The 20,947-nt window shown below is 39.2% G+C and overlaps 1 protein-coding gene across 5 annotated transcripts in view; it reads left to right on the top strand.

The window, feature by feature from the left end:
• Positions 1-20,947, top strand: part of LYN (LYN proto-oncogene, Src family tyrosine kinase) — a 132,814-nt gene that overhangs the window by 36,217 nt on the left and 75,650 nt on the right. The window contains exon 1 of one of the 5 annotated variants that reach the window (XM_066379039.1): positions 10,246-10,264. The exons of the other annotated variants lie outside the window; for them this stretch is intronic. The gene's annotated coding sequence lies outside the window, so the exon portion shown is untranslated. Of the gene's footprint in view, positions 1-10,245; positions 10,265-20,947 lie in introns of those variants that run through there. 5 annotated transcript variants of the gene reach the window in all.

Here is a 20,947-nt window from a genome sequence, read left to right as displayed (position 1 = left end):
CTTACATTGGCAACATCTGGTATTGGTACTGGTAGCAGTATTAGAGGCAATGGTATAATAATAATAATAACAACAACAACAGCAGCAGCAGCAGCAACAATAATAATACCTAACATTTTTTGAACATTTATTCTACTGGGTACTCTTTATTCAACAAATAAGTATTTATAGAGCATTTATAAGCGTCAAACATGCTCTCTGTCTGGCACTGCAACAGTGTACAGAACTGACAATAGTCTGCTCTCACAGGGTTTATATCCATGCGAGGAGAGAGAAATAGATCTTGTAACATACTGCAATCGAAATCCTTGTCATAACGCTGTGGAAAATGTGCATAGAGAGGCGAGCAGGGGGGAATGAATGAGGGGACCTCGCTGTTTTAGAGCTTGGTTCTTTATATAGGTAGGTACTAACTCATTTAATAGGCAGTCTTTGAGGAATTTTGAATATAAAGTGACATGAGGAAAATATAATTTACAAAATTGAGCAAAGAAGAGGGGAAAGACTGATGCTGCAGGGGAAGAGCTAGGAGGCAACGGCAGTAATCCAGAATGGTTACAGATAAATGGGTCTCTTAGTGATTACTGTCATGTAGGGTTTAGTAGAGAAAGAAGCCTTATTTACGGGGAAGAAACATCAGAATACACTGTTTATCTAGTTTATGTCTCTTCCTAAGCCTAGAAACAAAGAATTGTGAAACTGAAAAGGGTGTGATAGAGAGTTAATTCTACAGAATGAAATGTGATGCAGAGGGCACAAAGGTGGCAGAGGTTGACTAGGATGGTGAGAAAAATGAGAGAATTTCACGAAGAGAAATGGAAATTCAACAGAATATCCATCATACTGGTTAAGTGATTTAAAAGTTTCTAAAACAGATTGGAGGGCATCCTCTACAGTATTAATACTTATTTATCCAGAACCAGTAGTTTCTCCTTCTGGCAGTGTAGGCGAAATGAAATGTAAAGATGGTGGGTTCCCCGGGCCAGATGACCTCGTGTCTCCTCTCCAGGGTGCACCTGGCCAGTGACCCCCCCCACCCCCCGCTGTTTTTCTGCCTCACTGCTTCAGCTGACAGCACACACCTGTTCTGTCCTAACCTGCTGCCTGTTGCTGCTCACTTTCAAAATTACAGGCTCCCAGGCTCCCAAACATGCTTGATTCTCAGCACCCTGGGCATCTCAGTAATTTTTTCAATGGCCATCTTAGAGCAGAGGAGATTAAAGAGTTCTATTCATTAGGTAGTTAGATCCAAACCACTTAATATGTATGTGTTATAACAACTTTGAAAAGATAATACACATATGTTGAAAGCAAAAAAATAAAATAAAATCGTGTTATTCTTAAATGACTGCTACTGATGTGATGCACTAATGAGCTGGGCAAGCCTGTGCCACCCAGCTTCTCAGCTCTTGGATTCATTTTGGACCCCAGTACCCTTCCTTTCTATTCCATCTCTGTCTTTTCTTGATACTTGCTCTTTTAGCACAGCAGCTATAGAAAACTTGGTTTCATACAGGTATGAGGTTGTTGAAAGGAATACAACATGATATAATACTAAAACCTCGAAACAGCAGTTGTCACGCTGTCTGAGAGATGTCATTGTGTTTCCCTTGCACTTTGGAAATATCCCAGGCACCTCTGTGTATTTGCTGTGATGCCTTTAGGAGCATTGGCACACAGTTGGGAACCATAGTATAGGTCTGTTCTCTCCTCTCTTTCTTCTCCTCAGTCTTATGACACTTCCTAGCCATACCCATTTTAAGAAAGTAACTTTGGGTCCAGCCAGGGCCTCCAGTTTTCTCTATTTCACTGTTAAACTCCTGGAGCAAGTTTAAAGCGACCCTCTCCAGGCCACTTTTCCTATCTTATACTAATCTGATTTCAATCACAACTTGGTCTTCAATCTTAGTCCAAAAAATTGTTTCCAACTCTGATTCTTTCTTATGTCTTTTTTTTTAATTTTTTTTTAATTTTTATTTTATTTATTCATTTTAGAGAGGAGAGAGAGACAGAGAGAGAGAGAGAAGGGGGGAGGAGCTGGAAGCATCAACTCCCATATGTGCCTTGACCAGGCAAGCCCAGGGTTTTGAACCGACTACCTCAGCATTTCCAGGTCGACGCTTTATCCACTGTGCCACCACAGGTCAGGCCTCTTATGTCTTTTGTGTTTAAAATCTTGACCCAGTGACCTCTGATCTTCCAGGTGAGAATCACTGCCTGGCTTTTAACCATCGTTCTTTTTAGTATAAGCTCATGTGGGTGCCAGACTGGGGAAGAAGGACTTTCTGTGCCTTTATCTCCCTTGAATACATTTAAACTACACTACCACCCAACGGGGATGAGTGCTGTTACTACCCCGTTTATGTCTGAGGTCACTGCCACTCGTTATAACATCATGGCATCTCAGCAGGACAGAAGCATTTAGGGGCGGTTTGTCTCCCAGTTAATGGAAATATGGAAGAGGCCACTCGGGGTGGGGGCGACTGGTATAAATGGCTCATTGTGTTTGGTTTTTAATTTTTCAACTGTATTTTTGTAAAAATAAAAATTGTAGCATGTTGTAGATATTTTGGCAATGGAATAGAGAAAAATAAAAATTGACTCACCATGGAAACATACTATATAGTATTTTATTTTAATTTAATTTGAGTTTAGTCTTCTTTTCCAAACTTTTTCTACAAATATAATCATAATGTATATAAAGCTTTTTATCTTGATTTTTTAAAAAATTACATTCTAAACATTTTTTATTTATTTACATAGTTCTTTTAACCATCTTGAAAATATTATTCTCACCACTTTCAAGGTGATACTCATGCATAATTTAAACCAAGACAACTAAAAACCTTTAACATAAAACAGCAGACTCCTGCCCCACCTTGCTCACTGCCCTGACCCAGTTTTACTCACCAGTTCCAACCACTTTCCTATCCTCGATTTCAACAGCTCTACAGTGGTCGCTTGAGTGGTACCATATAGTTTATGTACCTGCTACCACATGATTTTTTAGCTAAGTGACTTTTGGAACTATTGTTTGACAGTGTTGATTCTTCAAGGTTACTAAGGGATGATAAAATCCAGTTCATTACACAAATACCTATGTATAACCTCAGGGCTACATTATCAGATGTCCTTTGCCTTGCCATTTTTGTAAGCCTAATGTAATTGTATCTTCCATTTATTATAAATGGCTATAGGCATATTGTTAGGAATAATGACTTTATTGTTAAACATTAAAAGATTGCTCTGCTCTTACCGGTTATTTTCCTAAGCTAAAATTGTGTAAGTTTGGGAATTAAGCCAAGATTTAATGAAATTCTATTGTGTTTCACATCATAATTATTAAGACAGAGCAGGCAACAGTCTGCCCCTGATAATTGTAAAGAATATTGGGTGTTAAGAAGGAATACATTGTGTGCAGCTTTTCTCAGCAGAAATAATATTTTAAGGCAATAGTCTATTCAAAATTGAGAATCCGTTTTAATAAAAGGTGAAAGATTTGAAGAGAAACTTGAGTGTATTTGTTTTCTGAAATACTGACTCAAAAGTATGTAGAGTCAGTGCCTATTCTGTCACATATATTTTTTAAAGAATTAACAAACATTATTTTTTAGATCAGTGTTAGATTTACAGAAAAATTGAGTGGAAAGTACAGAAAGTTTCCCATATGGCATTCATCACCCCCTCCCCAGTTTCCCCTAATTATTAATATCTTGCATTATTAGTGTGGTACTTCTGTTACAATTGATGAGTCAATATTCATACGTTATTATTAACTAAAGTTCACAGTTTTCATTAGGGTTCACAATTTGTGTTGTACATTCTATGGGTTTTGATGAATGTATAGTGACATATATTCACTGTTACAGTGTCATACAGAATAGCTCACTGCCTGAAAATCCCCTGTGCTCCAGCAAATCATCCCTGCCTCCCTCCCTCCTCTTGAACTGCTGGCAACCACTGATCTTTTGGCCATATCCTAAGTTTTGCTTTTTTCAGAATGTCCTATAGTTGGAATCACCTGTAGCTTTTTTAAATGGGCTTCTTTGACTTGCCAGTATGCATTTAAGTTTCTGCTATGTCTTTCTGTAGTTTGCTAGCTCATTCCTTTTTTAGTGATGAATAATATTTCATTGTCTGGATGTACACAGTTTATGCATTCACCTACTGAAAGACATCTTGGTTGTTTCCAAGTTTCGGCATGACTAAAGTTGCTAGAAATATATATATATTTGTGAACAAAATAGTATGTATACACACGCAAACATACACATACAGGTTTTTGTATGAACGTAAGTTTTTTATTCATTTGGGTAAATATCAAGGAGTGTGATTACTGAATCATATGTTAAGAGTATATTTACTCTTCTCATAAACTGCCAAGCTGTTTTCCAAAGTGGCTGTACCATTTTACATTCCCCTGGCAATGAAAGAGAATTCCTATTGTTCCATGTTCTCACCAGCATTTGGTGGTGTCAGTGTTCTGGATTTTTGTCATTCTACTAGGCTTGGGAAGGTGTACCTTGTTTTATTTGCAATTCTCCCATGACAAATGATGGGGAGCATCTTTCGTATGCTTGTCTCCCCTCTGGATTTCTTCTGGTGTGGTGTCTGTTCAGATCTTTTGCACACTTAAATTAGGTCATTAATTTTTAAGGATTCTTTCTATGTTTTGCATCCAGTCCTTTATTTGAGTTTTACAAAAATTTTCTCCCAGTTCGTGGCTTGTTTTTTCATTTCCTTAACAAGGTCTTTCACAGAGCAAAAGTTTTTTTTTTAATTTTGATGAAATCTAACTTAACAAATTCTAGTTCTTGAATCATCCCTTTGGTGTTGTATCTCAATAGTCATCTACATTTTCTCCTATGTTATCTTTTAGGAGTTTTATAGTTTTGCAGTTTATATTTACTTCTGTTATTTATTTTTAATTCATTTTCATTAAAAGGAAGTGTGAAATCTGGGTCTAGATTAATTTTGGTGGATGTCCAGTTTTTCCAGCACCTTTTACAGTAAAGACTGTCCTTTCTCCATTTAATTGCCTATATTTTTTGTCAAAAATCAAATTGACTCTATTTCTCTGGGTCCCTACCTAGGCTTTCTGTTTTGTTCACAATATACTTTTAAATGAGTTTTTGTTGTTGTTACCTTCAGTGAAAATAAAATCTGCTGGTAACTGATCGTGTTTTGACATCTTTGAGCGTTTGTTTCCTAATAAGGGGGGAATAGGTAGGAGAGATCATTCTTACTATTTCTTCTGGCTTTATCTTAGGAGACTAGTTTATATTTTAGTCTATAGCCAGGGCCATGATATTTTTATGAAAAGTTTCTGGGTTTGTTCCCACAGATATCAGGTCTGTGTGTGCACAGGCAGAGTGATGTACATCTGTTGGGTAAGATGTCTGTCTATGCCCCTTAAATTTAATAATGGGATATTAAACCTGTCTTTCACTGATGACTAACAAAACATATTGTTTGGCCCCAATATGTAAGAGAAAGTATCAATACTTAAGGTCATTACCAATAATTAAAACATCAGCTTTCCTCCCTTGCAACGTTTGGGAACAGTTTTGGTTGTTACAGTGGAGATGGGGAGGAGGAGGAGGGGGTGTTACTGCATCTAGTGAGTAGAGGCCAAGGATGCTGCTAGCTACCTCACAATGCTCAGGACAGCCCTGCACAACCATCTTTTTATGGCTCAAAGTGTCACTAGTGCTGAGATTGAGAACCCCTGTTGTAGAGAAGCAGTTTTATTTATATCCATGGCCACGATTTCCTCTTTGCTCAGCCTCTAGACAGCCTAGACTCCGGTAGATTTGCAGTCCACCTCTAACAATGGTGCGGAAACGGGTGGTATGATATAACAGTAGGCTTCTTTTAGCTGTCGGGCTTAGTTTCACTTTTTTCTTGATTTCATAATAGTTTCTATTATGTTCTATGCATTTATGTAAAGCTGACTTAACTCTGAAAGTGGGATATCAATACATAATTATATATATTTCTTAATATAGGTGGCTGATCGTTGATCATAAAAAGACGAGGCCAGAAAAACGTTGATGTTTAATGCACTTCTAGACTGGTTGCACATACATCAGAAGACTCGGCTACTAATTTCCTCTCCGGTCCTTCAGATGACACATTACCCTATGACACATTAAGTTTCCATGAGCTCATCTTGTTTTCATAGTGTTCCCTATTATTGTTAAGAGAAACAAAACCAAAAACCCCACTGTTTCAGCAATCCCCCGTGTCTTCCTCTGTGTGCAATTGCTCAACTAAGTTATGCGTATGGGTTCAGCGATGTGGGAGAGGCTTCTTATTGCACATTGATCCAGGGGATCTCACCATATCTTTGGTGTATTTGCTGTCAGTGAGCACTTGTCAAAAGAAGTCCAGGGCCCACGTTCTCTTCTTGCTACTTGAGCTCTTTCTCCCTTCACTGCAGCCATTACCAGCTCCTTTTCTGCCCCTCACCTCACTCCAGTATGGACGCTTTGCACAGAACCATTTCCTCTCCCAGTTTCTTCTACCTCTGACTGCCACCCCTTACACCTCCCAGATGCGCTAGGGCTCAGAGAGAAATGGGCTTGGAGGGATTTACTGGACCTGGCTCTTGTGTTCATGTGGCGGCTTGAGAGGTTGTCGCCTCCTGAGACAGCAGGCAAAGTCTTTGCTGTTGCTCCAGAACACACCGAATCTCTTGGACGTTGAACACTTTCCCTTATGTCTCCATGATTTTTCAACATCTGTTTTGTTTCTTTTTGAATTCTTAGTGAAGACTTTGGCTCCATCTGTATGTCTCCAATTTCTTTGCTTCCACAGATTATCAGATTGAAGGACTTTAGGTCATGCATTCAGATTATTTTAGCTTGTTTTAAATTTTTCAAAAATAAAATAATGTGCTCAAAAATTATTTCCATTTTTGCACAGGTATACACACACACACACATATATATATATATATATATACACACACATACACACACAAATATATGTATTTGTGTATATATTACATGTTAACAATGAATAATAAAAATTCATTGTATGGCACTTGTATATATATAATTTATACTAAATGGAAAATGGCTTTTAAAATTTTATCATAACTGAAAAACATGACCTGAGGTCCTTCAAACTCTAATATAATATATAAATGATAGGAAAATTTTGGAAAGGCAAAACCAGAAATACCTGTAATCCTATCACCTATAGATAAACATTATATGATATTTTAGGTATTTCTTCCTAGACACTTTTTAAACACACATATCTTTTCCCTTCACAAAAATGGCACTGTGTTATATGTACTGTGTTTTTAACTTTTATTCTACTTAAATATATTGTAAGTATCTTTTTATGTCAGTGATTATGTACATACATAAATATTTTAATGACTATATAGTATCCTTTTGTGTTGAGGTATCATGTTATAGATCAGTTTCCTTTTTTTGTGACAGAGAGAGACAGAGAGAAGGACAGACAGACAGGAAGAGAGAGAGAAGAGAAACATCAATTCCTCACTGAGGCACCTTAGTTGTTCATTGATTGCTTTCTCATATGTGCCTTGACTAGGGGGCTACAGCAGACCAAGTGACCGCTTGCTTGAGCCAGCGACCTTGGGTCCAAGCTGGTGAGCCTTGCTCAAACCAGATGAACCCGTGCTCAAGTTGGCGACCTCAGGGTTTCCAACCTGGGTACCTGGGTCCTCCGCATCCCAGTCTGATGCTCTATCCACTGTGCCACCGCCTGGTCAGGCTATCAGTTTCCTTTTTTAACAGTGAAATGTTTTACTCTTTTTCCTGTTTACTGAATATATTTGGGTGACACTGGTTAACAAAATTAGGTTTCAGGGCACAGTTCCACAAAACATCATGTGTATAGTGTATTGTGTGTTCCCCACCCCAAGTCAAGTCTCTGTCCATCACCGTATTTCCTCCCATGCCCTCCTCCACCTCCTCCCTGCCCTCCCTGCCCTGACTTATTACCACATTGTTATCTGTGTCCATGAGTTTTCTTCACTTTTCCTGTTTTCTCTTTTTCTCTCCACTCCCCAGCCGCCAGCCTCCCCACAACTCTACCCTCTTATAGCTGTCAGCCTGCTCTCTGAGTCTGTCTCTGTTTTGCTTATTAGTATATTTTGTTCCTTAGATCCACATATGAGTGAAGTCAAATGTACTTGGCTTTCTTTGACTGGCTTATTTCACTTAGATCAATTTTCTAAAAGTCAATTGCCTGAAAGCCAATTTGATAAATTTATCAAATTATCCAGTTTAGCAGAAGACTTGTTTCTTTTAACCACTTAAATATTGTTTCTCTTTTTGAAAAAAATTTATGCAGTTTAATATTTTCTTGATAGTTATTTAAGTGCCATCTCAACCCTGAGGTTTCTGCAATTAAAAAATTAAAATTTAGAAGCATCAGAAAGAAATCGGAAATGACTAAACATTCCCAACACATACAGCATTCTAAAACTCTGGGTTCTAAGAAAAAATTAGAATGTGTTGATATGATTGCTGTTTGCAAAACCATTTGATACGAAAGGACAGAGCCATCCTGAAATGTTAAAGGACGTGGAGCTGTGCAGAGAAATCTGTAGAAAGAGGCAGAAGACTTGAGCCTCAGACATAACAAAAACATGCCACCAGGACTGAAGAAGTTTTTGACATTAGTTTAAAATCCTAAAAATGTAAGGATAGGTAAATTAAGAAATGAACTAGGAAACTATAGAAACTATATGGTTATATCTCATATTATACTTAAGCTACTAATTACTATTTTTATATTATCCATAAATATTTTAAAGATCATTTATGTTTTCAAAATAAATTTAATATCATTATTAAACCTAATTCCTTATCAAATAGTCAATAAATGATCAAGTTCTCCAATTGTCTCTTAATTATTATTATTATGATTATTATTATTATTTTGTATTTTTCCGAAGTGAGAAGCGGGGAGGCAGTCAGACAGAGTCCCACATGCACCTGACCGGGATCCACCGGCATGCCCACCAGGAGGCGATGTTCGGCCCCTCTAGGGCGTTGCTCCATTGCCGCCAGAGCCATTCTAGTGCCTGAGGCAGAGGCCATGGAGCCGTCCTCAGCGCCTGGGCCTACTTTGCTCCAGTGGAGCCTTGGCTGCAGGAGAGGAAGAGAGAGAGAGGAAGGAGAAGGGGAAGGGTGGAGAAGCAGATGGGCGCTTCTCCTGTGTGTGTACTCTGACCGGGAATTGAACCCAGGACTTCCACACGTTGGGCCGATGCTCTACCGCTGAGCCAACCGGCCAGGCCTCATAATTATTTTTAATAATTAAGCCACTAAATTACTATTAACTACTGTTATTCTTGTTCTAAGAAGACTCAACAATCCCTCTAAAAGCATCATAGACTCGTGTGTGGTGGCACAGTGGATAAAGCGTTTGACCTGGAATGCTGAGGTTGCCGGTTCAAAACCCTTGGCTTGCCTGGTCAAGGCACATACGAGAAGCAACTACTGTGGGTTGATGCTTTCTGCTTTTCTCCCCTCTTTCTTTGTCTCTCTTCCCTCTCTCTAAAAAAAAAAATCAATAACATTTTTTTAAAAGATTGTAAAAAAAATAAAAGCATAGAAATCTTCAAATGCTTTTAACACAATTGCATTTGATAAAAATTGTTATATCCATAGGCTGTTAAGACTACTACAACTAATTCAAACTGGTAAACTAAAGCTGTTACCCACTTAATACAAAATTATATCAACCTCACAAATAGTTAAAAGATACAAAATTTGGTAAATTGATCATTTTATAAATTGAAAATCCTTAGATATCTGGCTTTGGGTAAAATGAACTTTGAGAGCCGGTCTACTTTTATTTAAATAGTGAACTATTTTACTACTTGGTAAACAAGTATATTTCTAATTGTATGGTATTACAGTCAGTCCCACAATAAGTATAATCTTATACAGAGCTCTGTGTAACTGGCCAGTTATTTTCTTAGAAATAATTTATTGCTAGAAGTGGTAATGTTGTGTTAAGAAGTGCATACATATTAAAGGATATTAATGTGTATTGTTAAGTTACATTGTACCATTTACCCTCTGTGCCAAGTCCAACAATTACATTTTATGGTGAGGATCTCAGAGTCCAGAAAAGACAGTGGTTTTGTCCATAATTATAGGACTTGTCAAGCTGGACCCAGGAGCCGGGCTTGCTGATCGCACTTGCCGCACCTCTCATTACCCTCTCTGCACTCTCTTCCAGGCAAGAGCCAGGTGTCTGAAATCCTCAGGTACCTTTTTAATTGTATTATGCTGCTTTTCTGGACTCATTCTAATGAATGCTATGATTAAAACTGTACATATTTATTAAATTTTCTATAAATGCAGTCAATTTGCTATTTCTGTGCACCATCATTTCAGAATATCTTAGTATCAGATTATCTTTCCATTTTTACCTTACTCATTCACATTACAGTTAACTGTATAACTCCTGGGTTTTCCTGTGGCTTTGCTATGTTATAGCATATATTGAACAGTAATTTCAAAGCAGATAAAGACATGAGTAAACATAAAGTTAATTAAAATGTATCCAATTTTTATTGCAAAGGCAGAAAGAAAAGCTAATAAATCAATTACACTGCTCCACATTTCTCTTTCTTGGTGGGGCATTTTTTAAAATAAAATTTTATTGATATAATTCACGTACTCTAAATTCACCCTTTTAAAGTATTCAATTCAGTGGTTAGTAACATATTCACAAAGCTAGAAAACCGTCACCACTGTCTAATTCCTGAACTCACTGCATCTTGTGTGTAGCAGGCTTACAGAATTTACATGCTATAATTCATCTGTGAAAAGAAAGAGAGAGAGAAACAAAGAAAGAGAGAGAAGAAAGGAAAGAAGGAAAAAAGGGAGGAAGGGATGAAGGAGGGAGGGAGGGAGGGAAAGAAAGGCTTCACATCCTCTAACATAATCACTCTTCAGCTCTCTGAAGAGCACAGGTGGGAAAACAGCCCGATGCTTGCCAGTAGGGTTCAAATATTTTTCAGTTTAAAGAGCCTCTTTTCTATCGTGACTTCATTTCTTTAAGATAAACACTTAGTCCTTCATGTTTCTGTTCTCCTGATCCTTTCCAAGATGGTATCCAGGTTGGTTCAGGGGTTCTATTGTGCTTGTTGGGAGAAAGGAGGCACAGATTCTTGGTACGCCTGCTGAGAGATGACTGGGCACTGCCAATTTGTGGGAATGTCATACTGACACCCACACCAAGAGCCAGTGGACCACGTCAGGATACTCAGAAATATTTGGAACCCCTGAATTAAAACCTTCAACAGGCTGTGTGAAGTCTGCCTCAAGACAGAACTTTGCCTGGTTTATCTTGACACCCCTTTACCTTGTTGCTTTACCATGTGTGGGACAAGAAGCAAAAAGGGAAGCAGCTTCTCCTTCAGACCTAGAGCCTCCTCCAGCTTGGGCGTGGCATTGTGGACCTGTCACTCTTTTCTTAGAGCCCTTTCCCACCCCTACTCCCCTTGTCTAATTGACCTTTAATAGGAGAAGTGGATGGGAGATGGGACACAGGTTTATCCCAGTCTTACCTTTCCTATACTCCTTCAGGCTCCTTTCCCAGTCCCTGTAGATCACATCCCCCTTTCTTCGAGGGGGACCTCGGTGGCTCAACTTTAGTCACAGACTGGAGATGTTGTTCTACCATAGGAGAAGCTGTGTGATCCAAGTCTTTGGGGACTTACTTTTGATACAGAGCCCAGAGGAAAACTGGGAGCTAGGGATTATCAAATACCAAAATGACATTGATTAAATAACCCGGAAACACTGTTCCTGTTACATATAGTATTTTACCTTTAGGGAGGACCTTACCTTAGAAGCTGGTCATATAAGAAAGCCAGGCTCCAGAGTCAGACAGACCTGGGTCTCCAGCTTACCAACTATATCAACAATAGCTTTCTGGGGGCTTTTATATGGAAAGATATTGAGAATGTTTGAAAATGATTACCATAGTAGGTAAAAAGAAAAATTATAGTTGTCTAAATAAAGAGAATATGGCTACACACTTTTTTCAAAGGAATTAAGGAAAATCAACAAAAGAAAATACAACTTAAGCTAGAAATTGATAGAGTTGGTTGTGGATATGAGTTTGGGCACTCTTTTCTCTTCTGCCCTCCTGAGAACACCAGTAAAGTTTTCTTGACCCCCTTTTCTGTGATAGGAAGTTTGGAGAAAACATTAAAACTCTTCTATAGACTTTGCTTCTCTAAAAATGTCTCTAAATTATCATTCTTGAAAGCAAACTAAGAAGGAACCCCCTGATTGGAGGTTTCTAAAAGGTTTCTGTTTGGGTGAGTAAAGTAAATCTCTTGAGCTAACAGCTGGTTCTAAATGCAAGTATGAGAACTGAAGGCATTATTTTAAGGATGAATTCCTAAGAATGACCCTTAAACCAAATTAAACCTACTTTCTTGTTGTTGTTTCTTTGTTTTCATTTTTTATGAATTTATTGGGGTGATACTGGTTAATAAAGTTATATAGGTTTTAGGTGCACATTTCTGTATTACATCAATCTGCACCCCAAATCATGAATTTCAGATCACTTGTTTGGGATCATTACCACCCAACTGTCTGTCCTGGGGGCGTCCTTTCTCTTTCTCCTTTTTCTAAGCTCTCTTAATTCAAACACCTCTTTTGGTGTTTACTCCACAGAGAGGAAGCAAGGCTGTGGGTGAGTAAAGAGTGCAGCTTTGAAGCAATGGACCAAGTTCACCTAAGACCTTTGATGACCTGGCACAGGTCTGTCTCTGGGTGTTGTTTTCCGTGTCTGTGCCAGGCAAAAAGTTGGCAATTACATGCCTTTTCCTTTTCTTCCCTCTCCCTGTTTGTCTCCTACCCTCTGGTTACTCCAGAGTGATCACTGGTATTGCAAGATCAAGTAAGACAGTGATAGGAGGAATACTTCATCTCCAATGAATTGTCTTTGGATGAAAAATTCACTTGTTGCTGGGAAAACCCAGTGCAGATTAAAGCATTCAGTTTGGGATGTTGTGGTGAAGTAAAAAAAAATAATTTTTTAATTTCTTTTTGATGGCTGCTGGAAATAAGGCAGAAAAATTTTAAGTCATAATAAAAACAAAATATGAAACCAACAAATTATTTCTTCTGTAGCACTTTGTAAAGGCAAGAAATATAGGTTCCGAGGGGTTTTATTCTAGTAACTCTGTTCTTAAATTGTAAGATCTAAGATTGTGTGACATAGCTGTTTAAAAAAATGGGTTCAGATTTCATAGGGGAAGTAGCATCCAACTTCTTATATTTTATTTCTTTAAGCTCTGATAATATGAGAAATTAGTGATTACAAAATATTTATATAGCAGACAGGGTGGTGAATTTGTATAGATTTCAGGTTGTAATAAAATATATATGATAGAATACCTTTTAAACTTGTGAAACCTATGATGGAAAACAAAATATTACCCAAAATGCATATTATATTCAAAATCAGAAACCTCTTTCATTGTGCGATATTTACCTCCTTAATTACAGCGTAATACATACATTTACATTCAGGTCATCATGCAGTACAAAAGTATACAGTAGAGTGACGTGGCATATAAGGTACCTTGTCCATAGGGAGGGGAGAGAGAGCAGGAGAAAATGTCCATTTAGGCGGTACAATTGGCCGTGCCAGCCTGAGTCTGAGATGGGAAATGTGCTTCTGTGTCCTCTCTGAGGTGAGACAAAGGTTGTCCTTGTGCATCTCATTGTAGAAATGTTTCTTTCCAGTGTTGGAGGAAGAATTGGCATTTGGATCGCATTTATTTATTTATTTATTTATTTACTTACTTACAGAGACAGAGAGAAAGATAGATAGGGACAGACAGAGAGAGATGAGAGCATCAATCATTAGTTTTTCGTTGCAACACCTTAGTTGTTCATTGATTGCTTTCTCATGTGTTCCTTGACCAGGTGGCTACAGCAGACCAAGTAACCCCTTGCTCAAGCCAGCGACCTTGGGTCCAAGCTGGTAAGCTTTGCTCAAGCCAGATGAGCCTGTGCTCAAGCTGGCGACCTCGGAGTCTCGAACCTGGGTCCTCCTCATCCCAGTTCGACGCTCTATCCACTGCGCCACCGCCTGGTCAGGCTATTTATGCATTTAACAAACATGTCTATACCCCTATGCTATTTTAAGTATGCTTCTAAGCACTTTACAAATATTAACTAATATAATTATTTATTCCTCATAAGCCTGATGAGCTAGATAGTTATTTCCTTTTTTCAGAAGGAAACTGAGGCACAGAGAGATCAGGCAACTTGCCCAAGATCACAGTTAATAATAATCAATGGATCTAGGATTTGAGTTTTAACAATCCAACTCCAGTCTTTACAAATTGTAGTGTCTTCCTTAGGAATTTTTAGGGGAAAATTTCTACATAGGATCTTACTCCTTACAAGTAGACTTTAGAACCTAACAAACATGGTAGTGAGTATTGTTTCAGACTTTTTTGTGTGGATATTAAGTGTACAGTATATATTGTATATGCTGTATATGTATGTATATATGTATATATGTGCATATTTATTGATTGTGTACATCAATATATATATAATTTTTGATTAATAATAATTGGTGGTCAACATGTCTGAATTATACAAATCTCTCTTCTTAATCCACCCCACTGTCATAATATATCATTTGGACCTAATTTAATGTACTCTTCCCTATTGACAGATATCTAGATTGTCTCTGTCTGTAACATAAGTCTAGTATGAACATCTATGTGCTCTTGTGCAAGTATATCTAAAGAACAAGTCCTCTAAAAGTTCTCACCATAAAGACAAGCAAACAAGCTAAAATCTGATAACTATATGAAGTGATGGATGTGTTAACTAATGCTTTTTTGTGATAATCAGTTCTATGGGGAGGAAACACCTTTCCTCTACCTTTCAAGCTTCTTTCAGCTGGTCTGATAATTAGGTAAATCAACATGGGGCAGATTAACAAGAGAAAATAATCAAATTTAATTAGATACATAGGTTCAGGGACAGACAGGAAAATGAGGTGTGTATGGCCTTCTGAGAATGAGGTAAGGTGCCTTGGGCTTCAGAGGGAAGAAAGGTCATTGTAGGACTATAAGAGCAGATGTTCAGCACTTAGTAGTTTGCCTTGCTATATAAAGGGTCAAAAGGTTAACTCTGATAATCTCTAATTATGGGCAGTACCCATAGGTCTTCTAGGTAGTTAATGGGGGAGGGCAGTAGCCTCTCTCTCTCTCTTTTCTTTTTTTTCTTTTGTTTTGTGATGGTGTTTGTTTTTAGCCGGTCACCCAAGTCTGGTTTGAAATCCAGTTCTGATATTAAGTAAGACACGTGGGTGTGAGTGTGCGTGCTGTGGCCAGAAGGTTGTCCAAATCATCTTTGGGTAAAGAAGTGTGGAGGACCGCAATCCTTGATCCTGGACACTTTTATAACCTGTTGTGGAATAAATAAAATACTCATTTGTTCTTTTTTTAAAAAAAAGTTTATCTTGAGCCTGCAGTGTCAATTGGCTTTAGCTCAAAACAGTCCACATACCACAGAGGCACATCTTGGGGTGACTCATTCTGAACCCCTGCAGTTCACAATCTATATGATATCAAATCATCACACTGAATGCCTTAAAACTTACACAGTGTTATCTGTCAATTAGATCTCAAAACAACTGGAGGGAAAAAATTCCCTGTAGTGAAATTCCAAGTGAACAAGTTGTTTCTGTTTTGCAAGAGTGGATAAGGCATTATTAGATCTTATCAGAGATGCAGGATTATAAACAAGGAGTCATAATTAGTCTGTTACCCGAGAATCTGTTTTGATTTTTTAAAAAAAGTTTTTCATATTATTAAGTCCCTTAAATGAGGATAAGCCACCCTTAGTGGATATCTGTCCCAGTGAAAGAAATTTTTGGAAAAAGTCACCCACCTCCCATTTTCTGGACATGTTTGTGGATGTCCCTTTGTGCCTAAAGCGTTGCCCAGCTGACTGTGTCTCTTCAGACCATCTAGCTGAGCACATGTGTTGAACATCCCAGAATCATATTTGCATGTCAAACCTTCAGTTATTGTTATCATTATTAACCCAAAGTTTCCACATATAAAATGTGCCTTTATTTACTGTTTAAAAAGTTGCGGGCATTGCCAACTGCATCACCCACGGCACTTTATGTGAAGTCCGTCGTTAGAATTCTTCAGTGGGGCCTCACTTTCCCATCTGCTTCCTCTCCCCTCACGAAGCCTCGGGAAAGCCGGCGGGTGACTCACGCTGCCCTCTGACCCTTCCTGCCAGGAAACTCGCCACAGCCTATCTGGTACCCAGTGCACTTCCACATTTGCATTCTCCTCTCTTCCTTGGTTTGGGTTTTCTGTTCTCATTTTATTAAATTCATCATTGTCATTTTTTTTTTAAAGCATTTCAGATTTTTTTTGAGAAAGAAGCAGACTATAAATGTAATCTCTTAATTTAGCATCATTAATAAGTAGATAAAACACCAGTTTCAAAAGAGCCATTGTATGCAGGGGAAAATGGGAGAAAACAGACTTTAGTTTCAATTTTTGGCTAAAGTTGTGTGTGAGTCCCAGTGGTACCCCTCACTTGTGCTGTGACTTTGGGCCAGTCTTTCCATCTCTTTAAACCTCACTTTACTCCTCTGTAAAGTGGCTCATGATTTTTGAGGATTAATCGAAAAGCTGAGAAAATTATAAATGTTTAATTAGAAAATACTAAGGTATAAATCATTAGAAAGTGTAACTAGTATCACTTGCACACATGTAACCACTTTCTCAGTTTTCGTCCGAACTATATTGCACGTTGTACTTTTCTGGTGCCTCCCCACAGCGTAGGAACTGCAATCACAAGAACAGCTTGGCAGTTAGCAGAGGCCCCTGTAGAGTAGTACTGTCATTGCTTTTGTCTACAGAACATACATTTGGTTCTCAGCTGTCCATGGTGATAGAGGGACGGGAAACATGAACTAAGCATAAGGAAATGATAATCTACAGACTAGCGTCACCCCCTGTCCTGTCCACTGCTTTTTATTTTCACTTGTTCATCTTTCTTCCCAGGACCAAGGCTCTGGGAAGCCCCATCATCTCTCTGTCTGGACCCTTCAGAGGCCTTTGTCATGGAGTTCCCCACTCCAGCTCTCCACCTCCTTCTTTCTACAGAGCTCTCTCTCCAAAGCAGAGATCTCCTCAGGTCTTTTCCCTGGTTAAAAATCTTTCCAAGACCATATATAAAGTCTACACTGCTTGGTACGACATATAAAGAACACCTCATAGGTACTTTCCTGATCTCATCTCCTGCCTTCACACAAACATGCTATAGGGGTGTCTAATATTTTTTAACAGCTTTCTGTGTACAGTTGTTTATAAAATCCCCTTATTGCTCCCCATCTAACTTTTTACTTTGAAAATTTTAAATTTACAGAAAAAATAAAAGAATATCCTCACCTAAATTCACTAATTCATTCTCATTTTGCCTCGTTGGTCCTCTTCTCTCCCTTCCCCCCTTCTTTTTTTCATTTTGACTGAAGTGTTGAAAGTTGCAGACACTGTGAGCCTTCATGCCCACACAACTGGCATTCATCATTTAAAATATGGACATTCTCAGCACAATCACAATGCTATTATCATGCCAATAAAACACACAGTTCCTTAATGGCATGTTCAAACATTTTCAAATTTCCCCAATTATCACAGCATGTGTCATCCCCTCTGTCCTTCCACATCCAAGATTCACTCAAAGTTTACACATTGTGTGTATGCCTCTCTCTCTCTCTCTCTCTCTCTCTCTCATGAAGAGAGAGAGAAAGACACAGCCATACAGGAAGGGAGAAACATGAGAAGCATGAACTCATAGTTGCGGCACATTAGTTGTTCATTGATTGCTTCACATATGTTCCTTGATCTAGGGGCTCCAGCCAAGCCACTGACGTTTGGGCCAAAGCCAGCGACCATGGGGTCATGATCATGATCCCACATTCAAGCCAGTGACCTTGTGCTGTGAGCTTGTGCTCAAGCCAGATGAGCCTACCCTCAAGCTAGAGACCTCTGGGTTTTGAACCTAGGACCCAGATCAGCATCCCAGGTCAATACTCTACCCACTGTGCCATCACTGGTCAGGCCACATTGTGTCTCTTTAGTCTCTCTTAATATGAAATAGTTCCACCTCGCCCCTCCCCTGTATGTTCTGAAGTATCCAAGCTAGTTGTCTCTAGTGCACATTAAGGATCTTTCATTTGGTTCCTCTAACTCCTTTATTTCCTATAAACTAGAAGTTCTAGAGGTCTCTGTCTGTCTGTGTCTTTTAAAACAATTGGTCAGGAGCGGGAGGGTTTGCCTCCTTTCCCTTACCTTGCCCACTTTTAGCACGGGGGCCCAGAAGGGCATGTAGGAAGCCCCGGGTGCAGCACCCAGAGCTGCCCAATCCTTCATTCAGTGAATACTCTCAGAGCCTCTGCTCTGATTAGGCATTGCGCTAGGTGCTTGGAATCCTGCTGTGGAGAAATGGGCATCGTCTTTCATTCTTCTGGGGAGCTGACCAGAAATAAAACAATATATACGGGGATGTAGGTCAGTAAGGAAGATAAGGGTGTAAATCACAAGGCATGGGCAGAGACTTTCAATTAGGTGGTTAGTGAAGATTTATCTGGGGATGGAGGTAATATTTGTATAGAGCTGGACAAAAGAGGGAACGAGAGAGAGAGAGAGAGAGAGAGAGAGAGAGAGAAAAGACTAAAGAAAGGGAGAAGGAAGGGAGGGGAGGCGCCTGGCGGAAAAGCGGTGGGGCGGCCCCTGCTTGGTGAAGTGTCTGTGTCTGGTGGCCCAGTCTACCCGGGGGCTCCTCCCCTTGGAGCTCACTGTGTGCTTGGGGTCTGCACTGGGAGGCCTTTCCCATGGTGTGCTATATTCCCTCATTTATAGAGCACCATTTTAATGGCTGATTAGTTAAACTCTGCTTTTGGGGGGTGCTGAAAAAGGGGGTTGGAACTAGTAGAAAAAGAACTCACCTGCTTATTTATGGATCCACCCTAAAAGCCATCTCGCTTATTTCCAAATCAGCTTTAGACCCCATCTTCATTTCAGACTCATATGAAAAATATGTGCTGTTTTGAATCAAAGAAGTGCTTGCTTCCCCTTTATTTTGGGAACTACAGCTCACCAGTTTCAGAAAGAGGCCTATCTACCTCGCTAGTGAAATGATAAACAAGGTGAAGGTCCAACCCGGAGCCTGCAGGACAAAATGCACTGAGCTGTGGCAACAGTGCAAGGGGGTGACAGTTTACAGAGGTGCTTTTGAGAGTTCTTAGAACAGTTCCTCCCCAGGAAGTATTCCCTACATAGCTCCACTTTGCCTTCTCCTAACTCTAAATCATCTCTCCCTCATTTAAAGTTCTTGGCAGTGGTCCCCAAATGATGGGACTTCAGAATTAGACAGGTCACACGGGCAAACCCTGCCATCACTGAGCCTCCAGAGGATTTCCTTGAAAGTGTCCAGGGCATCCGTTCTGTTGGGTGTAGGTGATTCTAGTGTTCCTTCAGATTTGGAAACCACAGCCCTAAGGGACATTCGAATGACGCCCCTAACAGATTTTATTTTCAATGTATAGATTTGACCATGAGACTATATTATAAGGCATGATTTGTATCTGATTACAAGTTTTAAAATATTTTTTTAGTCCCCTGAGTGCTTTGTGTGGTGTTATATATATCCTAGTAGCAACTGAATAAACTAATAAAAGACTTCAGCATTTAGAAGCATGGTTAAGTCACTCTGCACTGGTCAAGCACAAGCCCCCTCTGGCCATGGCTCTTCCTCTGAAATCTTATGCCAACCATGGCTTGCTGGTGCCATCATTTGTTCTTACAGCACTGCCGTCTCTCCTGGTTTCTGTTCTCAATTCCTGGGAAGCCTGATGGATCTGATCACTTGAATGTTCCTACAAGCACTTTTTCTCCTGTAACTATATCTCCTCTTTTATTTCCTGTTTTAGTGAAGGCCTCCACCATCTTCCCAAATCACAGTTGGTTGTGGCCAGGTTCTATGCATTCTAGTTCTTAATCATGTTTGCCTTTGAAGCCTTGAGCCCCTTCACTTCACCTTGCACATTATGTCATCCATCTTGGGGGATGAGAAGGCAAACAAACTCCTGAGCATTACACCCAAGGTGTGCATCCCTCTCCTCTCCAACCCAACTCCTGGCCTTCCCTACCTGCCCCTTGGCAAGGGGTTTCGTATTATAGAACTAGTTCTCTGAAAGGGTGAGATTGAACTAATCCCATATGAAGGGGCCATGCTATTTCAGGGTCAGTACTTTGCATGTGAAGTTCCTTCTTCCATGAATCCCCTTACTGACTTTGCCACCTGGTTGACATCACTTCCATTTTGACTCACAGAGCATTTCCTTCAGGATGCTTCCCTTGACCCCTGCCTTTTCCTCTTGCATAAATTCGATGTCCTTTTCTAGATCTGGTGCATCCTCTATCATCAATTCACCACTGTACTGTAAATTTAATTCACACATGTTTGCCACAAAATATGAGCATCTTTAGAGCAGGAATTATATCTTGCTGACATTAAATTGATGCACAATAAATGGTTGTTGAACAAAGGATTATACAAGCAAAGTGGTTTGTGAACAATATCCACATTTAAATGTGTTATGATAAAGAATAAAAGATAGCTCAGTTGGTTAGAGCATTGTCCCAATAAACCAAGGTTGCAGGTTCAGTCCCTGATCAGGGCACATACAAGATTCAACCAATGAATGCATAAGTGGAACAACAAATCATGGCTTCTTTTTTTTTTCTCTCTCTCTCTCTCTTTCTTTCTGTCTCTCTCTTTCTTTTCCTCTTTCTCTAAAATCAATCAATAAAATATTATTTTCAATCTCATTGACATTTTAAAAAATGAATTCTTTTTACTCTTTA

Source organism: Saccopteryx leptura, chromosome 3, assembly GCF_036850995.1.
Source record: "Saccopteryx leptura isolate mSacLep1 chromosome 3, mSacLep1_pri_phased_curated, whole genome shotgun sequence".
NCBI lineage: Eukaryota > Metazoa > Chordata > Mammalia > Chiroptera > Emballonuridae > Saccopteryx > Saccopteryx leptura.
The sequence above is the reverse complement of the archived record's forward strand: the minus strand, read 5'-3'. Positions and strand labels throughout refer to the sequence as shown.